The 6,000-nt window shown below is 38.8% G+C and overlaps 1 protein-coding gene across 1 annotated transcript in view; it reads right to left on the bottom strand.

The window, feature by feature from the left end:
- The window catches only part of BAZ2B (bromodomain adjacent to zinc finger domain 2B), a 156,663-nt gene that overhangs the window by 45,929 nt on the left and 104,734 nt on the right, over positions 1-6,000 (bottom strand). The gene's annotated exons all lie outside the window — the stretch shown is intronic.

Genomic DNA, 6,000 nt, shown 5'->3' with positions numbered 1-6,000 from the left:
CGCTCTTTCTCCTTAAACAGAACAGAAGGATAGAAAATTAAACCCACATATTATACTTACAATAGAACAATTTAAGAATTTGAAAAGCACTAGTTACATAATCTTAATAATCACCACAGCAATTAAAGTACTTGGATTAGAGGAAAGGGGAGGGGGAAAGCCACTCTTTTCAGTAGCACAAACAGAAAGAAATCAGCCTGTTTTTAAGCAGACTTGAGATTCATGGGAGAAATTTTTACTGCTTTCCACATAGAAATGGATATTTAATGGCATTTTCCATGCTCAAAATAGTACCCTAAGCAGATTGTGATCCACATTGGTGCAATCTTTCTGAAAGGGGTACCAAATCTTAACTAAAACTTGATAATTTTTGCTTCAGCATATTATGTGAAAAGATTCTATGTGGTATGAATGTCTGGTAAGTGGCTACCCACAATATGAGGCTACCAAGCAGAAAGCCTGGATATATGTATGTATTACCCAAACACATATCTGCCCCAAAGAGGATTACTGTAGAACACGAAAGTCCAGAACTTTATGTCATTCTTGCATCTTCCCTGAAGAATCTGTAGTTTCTAATACTCCCACAGCAGGGCAAGCTATATGATCCAATATAAATCTGACTGCAGGTATGCCAGTCAGCAACAGTGGTATTGTTTACAGAAATGTCAAAAAAAACTATAGTTCAAATCACACAGCATGAGCTATATATTTTAGTAGGCAACAACAAATGCACCCTATTGTTTCACTGTTGCCGAATACTCCCAAAATGCTGTCCCAACAGTGCCAGTGGAATATGCTGCCATTCCTTTAAACATCATACACCCAGAGACACTTTCCTAAGCTTTCTTTTCTTTGGAGAACATAGGGAAAACCTGACACCAGTCCAACTTGGCAGTATCCATTACTCTTAGCTATTCAGAAAAGCATGACACACATGATGGAAGGAGGATAGTGAAAAGTTACATGTAGAAAAACACCTCATACTGTGTTTGATTTAACTTACTCATATGGATCACAAACATGAAGCAATTTCATTAGTCAAAATAGGCCAAAACCTCACATAATCACTAAGACAAACCAGTAACTTCTTTAGATGTTCATAGTTATTTTTAAGAATGTCTATGAAAACATCTAGTGATATGAAGAAGCAGTAAGACCTATTGCCTAAGCTAATCACTACTCATATTCATACAGTTTAATACTGAGTCCAGCTTCAAATAAATTGCTTAATTTTAAGGTGCCATATTTTTCTCCAGCATCTGTCTTGAGCTGCATGCATTTTAAAAACCAATGGATTCTGAAATGTTAAAAAGACTATGCTATGTCAAACTAAAGCACTCAAGCAGTACTTGATAAGGAAAGAAGGATATATGATGAGACCATGAATATGAATGCTCTGGCCTGCAACAACATATTTTAAAACTAATGTCCTTGCCCCTCTTTTCTTTTAATTTCTATTTAAAATGACTATTTTTATAATAAAACCAGGTCAGTGTATTCAGCTTTAGCACTAAAAGATTATTTTTGTGTTTTAAATCACAGAGCTTCTGGCCTTGTTTCCTATGCGCTGAAGCATGCAAAAATCTCACAACTGAATATTCATTTGTGCATATTATTTATAGATATATAGATTATATAAATTTATTTTATACATACACACACACACACACACACACACACACACACACACACACACACACACACACACACACATATATATAATCTAGAGACAGACAGACAGGACACACCCTGAAAAGGAAAAGCCTGTCAAGCATTTTTTTTCCTCTCTTGCTCCTCAAACACTTTATGAATTTATGTCACCTAGCATTGTATAACTACATCACATCACATAACTATTGGTATGGGGTCTTCTCCTCCTGACCTTTCCTGTCCCCTCCCCTCCCTCATCCTGTTTCTAGCAGTACTGCTGCCACAATCAACCCATGTACCACAGTCATTCATACAAATCCTTACTATTCCTTTTGCTGACACTGGCATTGCCTGTTCTGCACACACAATTAATTACATAGCTCTGTACAATAAATACAGAATTTAAAATACTTAATCAGAAAATATATATAGGCTTTGGAACCATCTATGACTCCTCTATTACCAATATCAATTATCTCTGCATCACAAAAGAACAAGTAAATACATCTTCAAAAGCCTAACGTTAAAAATGTTAGGGTTGCATAATATGTACTACACAAACCTTTCACCATTTGCAACCACAGGCCATACAATGGGTCTAACTGATTCCACAACATCCTTGATCTCTTCCCACAGTTCAAATTAGCTTACTCAGTCTTATTTGTCCCCATAACAAAAATCCCTTCAGCAATCTGACTAAATTGCACAAAACTGGAATAACCTGGGTGTTGCAGGTCCAAACTGAGACAAATTTGTGGAGCTGCACTGAGACGTCAGAAAAGTGTCTGTCTACTCTTTGAGAATGAATAAAAATACATTCACTCTTCCACCCTAACCCTGACCCCACAAATTACTCCTTTTCCTGATTCTAAAGTGAAGCACTATGATTTCACAAAGCATGGGATTTCACTGCACCATCACAAACTGGAGGGGAAAAACAACTTTGAAGCAAGTGTAATTATTAGCTGAAGGGACTCCTGGAGAGTTATTCAAGTAGACTGGCTATTTACTGTAAAGAGCATATCCTGGGGCACACTTGGTGGCTGCCCCAGGATATGCTGGGGCATGTACAAGGTCACCACAGGTATTTTAACTGTGCTACGTGTGTTTAAATGTGGACTGTGGGCAAGCCAAGAACGAGGCCAGTAGGCCTGGGAACAGGAACGTTCTTCAGGCCCATAATTTCAAATGAAAAATGAAGCAGCCATAGCCATCAACCTATATGCCCTATATTAGATGCTGCCAAGGCACTGCCTGGCTGAGGAGTTCATCCTTAAACCTACAAAATTTTTGCATATGGGACCTCACTTACTCATGTTCTGCTCCAATCAGGATACCTATGTCCCTAGAAAGCTGGTGTGCATTAAAATTGCATACAAAAATCATACCTTCTCCTCAGACTATAAAATGGGAACAGAGCACATCTGGAACTTAAGGGCACTGACAAACACAGGAAAACTCCCTCCCCCACCAAAAACGTACTCTACAGGAAGCAGCAGCACATTAATTTGACCCAGCTCCACAGCGTTTGTAGCCATCAGGCGTTTCAGTGGGGCTTTTTGGAGCTTTTAGCTAAGGCTGATTCAATCAGCTATTAGATAAAAGCACAAAAAAGCCCCACTAAAGTGCCCAATCTCTACAGATGTTGAGAAAGCTGGGTGCAACTAACACTCTGCCTCTTCTTGGCGTGTGTTAGGCTCAGTGCTTTAAAGTAAAGTGCCGGGGGGGTGGGGTGTCTATGTCTGGAAGCAGCCTAAATGACTAATTCTGGTTAACTAGTCCTTCACTGCATCTTGCTTCATCAGTTCCTCACACTGGTTTGGTAATATTCTATGTCTTACACATTATTAGCAACTTTATTTTTGATATTGAGGGAAACACAATGGCCAGTTATGAAAAAGGAAGAATAAGTGTTTTTTTAAAGAATAATCTTTTATTATGGTTCAAAGCAGTTATGGTTAAAAAGTTATCTTTAAAAGTGACACACTGTTACTCTTGCATCTGCTTATTTTACTAAAATAAACATTTGATACCTTTTACTTCTGTTACAATTTTAACACAAAACTAATGCAGCTACAGGAGACAGTGAGCTGAATTCTTCTACTGTTTCTTCTTCCTTAGAAGAATTATTGAATGAATTACAGGTGCAGAATGTTTATTACAGGTACAAGACTGGAAGAACACAGCCTGACTCTCACCTCTTAGACTGAATCTGCTAAGTTGGCATAGGAACATAGGACATTGGATCAGAAGAGACCTTTTCGGTCACAGTCTTCTGCTATCACAGACAAACCATACCATATAATGCAGTTAAAACAGCCTCTCTTTATTTTTGCAAATGAAGGAAATAAAAATAAGGAAGCCATCAAGATGCATATGGGAACAGTTTAATAGTTTAAACAATCTCATTTCAGAGAACAGACTATTTTAAAACAAACAACTCTGAAGGAAAATCATTATTAAAATGGATAAATAAATACATTTTCCTTTTAACTGAATTACAAAATTTAAATACACAAAACCACAAATATTAAGTTCTTTTGACTTTCTCCAACATCTATATTAAGTATAGCTGTGATTTGGCTATTTTAGCATTACAATTATAGAAGCATCATAAGAGAAAGAGGCATAGTCTAGTGATCAAGCTACTCTCTCAGAGGTGTGCGAAGCAGGCTGTGTTCGATTTCGATTCGGCCCAATTCGTGGGACGGTGATTAGATTCACTGATTCAGATCACTGTCCCAATTCAAATTCAGCAGAATCTGAAGATTCGATTCTGATTCAGAGAATCAGTGATTTGGCCATAGACACAGGTTTAAATGTTTTTTCTACATACCTTGAGGTACCAGGCGCAGCCCGTGAAGGCTGAGATGGTGCGGCGGATGGAATGTCCCACAGGAGTACAGGGGGGACCCCCCGCGTGCTTGACAGTGGACCCGAAGTGGACCAGAAGTACTTCCAGTCCACTTCTGGGTTTGCCACCAAGCATGCAGGGTGGCCCCCCTCCACCCCTGCGATCGGCCACAGGGGGACCCCTGGTGCCCCCCCTAGACCCAGGAGGCACTAGTCGCTGAGCCAGGGGGTGGGGTGCCCCACACGCTCTGCGGTGGACTGGGAAGTGGACCGGAAGTACTTTTGGCCCACTTCCGGGTCCACCGCCAAGTGCGCTGGGGACCCCTCCCCCACGCTCCTGTGGGACACTCCATCCACCCTACCATCTCAGCGTTCATGAGCCACTTGGTACCTTGAGGTATGTAGAAAAAACATATACTTTTGGCCCACTTCCGGGTCCACCGCCAAGTGCGCTGGGGACCCACCCCCACGCTCCTGTGGGACACTCCATCCACCCTACCATCTCAGCGTTCATGAGCCACTTGGTACCTTGAGGTATGTAGAAAAAACATATAAGGCTGTATCCATGTCAGAATCATCGAATCTCTCCAAACTGAAATCAGAGGCTTCCGATTTGATTCAGAGAGATGAATGGGTCTCCTGATTCAGTTGGATTCAATTCAGATTCGGCAGCTGAATCAGGCAGAATCTCCTCCTAATGGAATGAGTGACCAAAGCTTCACACAGCCCTACTCTCTCATTTGTTTCACATAGTTACTGTAAAATTATTAACTATGTTTCACAAGTTATTAGAATATTTAATCAGGTAATGTTTGTCAAGTGCTTTGAAGATTACTTCCATTCTGTAGTATGGTAAAGTATTTTAGGTTCAAAATTAGACTTTCAATAAATTAGATCATAGTTTACAGACTATTTCAGATTGAAGAATCAAAGAAGTATTTGATATTTAGAGACAGAAACTGAAATCCAAATATTTTCACATTTCCACTTGAACTGAATGAGTTGTAGAAACCAGGGAGAAAGGAGTATAGGACAATAATAGTAACGGATTTTAGGACAACATTAAAATGGAAAAACAAATGTAAATAAGACAATGCAAGATAATTTGACCAGGTTTTATAAAAACCTTTTAATTAATAGGACTAAAATTCTTTTAATGGGACTAATAGAAATATAATCCACTGGACTGGATATGGACACTGGACACAAATCAGTGGGTCCTTTATATTTCTGTTCCAAACATAAATAAGATTGAGAGTATGTTTGTTGTGCCAGCAATTTATACTCAAATTTAAAAGGCACAAAAAGAATTAAAGAAAAGATTGTATAAGAGAACCCTAAGCTGTATGAAAAACAAATGAAATTAATAAAATGAAAGTAAAAGAAAACTGATATAAAAACACCAAACTGCAAATATTGTAGGAGTCTATGTTAGAAATGAGATGAAAATGTAAATTTTTCAAACGGTCAAGCATTAGTAATTAAGTGTTCTAA

The sequence above is a fragment of the Alligator sinensis genome, unplaced genomic scaffold, assembly GCF_000455745.1.
Source record: "Alligator sinensis unplaced genomic scaffold, ASM45574v1 scaffold389_1, whole genome shotgun sequence".
Taxonomy (NCBI): Eukaryota; Metazoa; Chordata; order Crocodylia; family Alligatoridae; genus Alligator; species Alligator sinensis.
The sequence above is the reverse complement of the archived record's forward strand: the minus strand, read 5'-3'. Positions and strand labels throughout refer to the sequence as shown.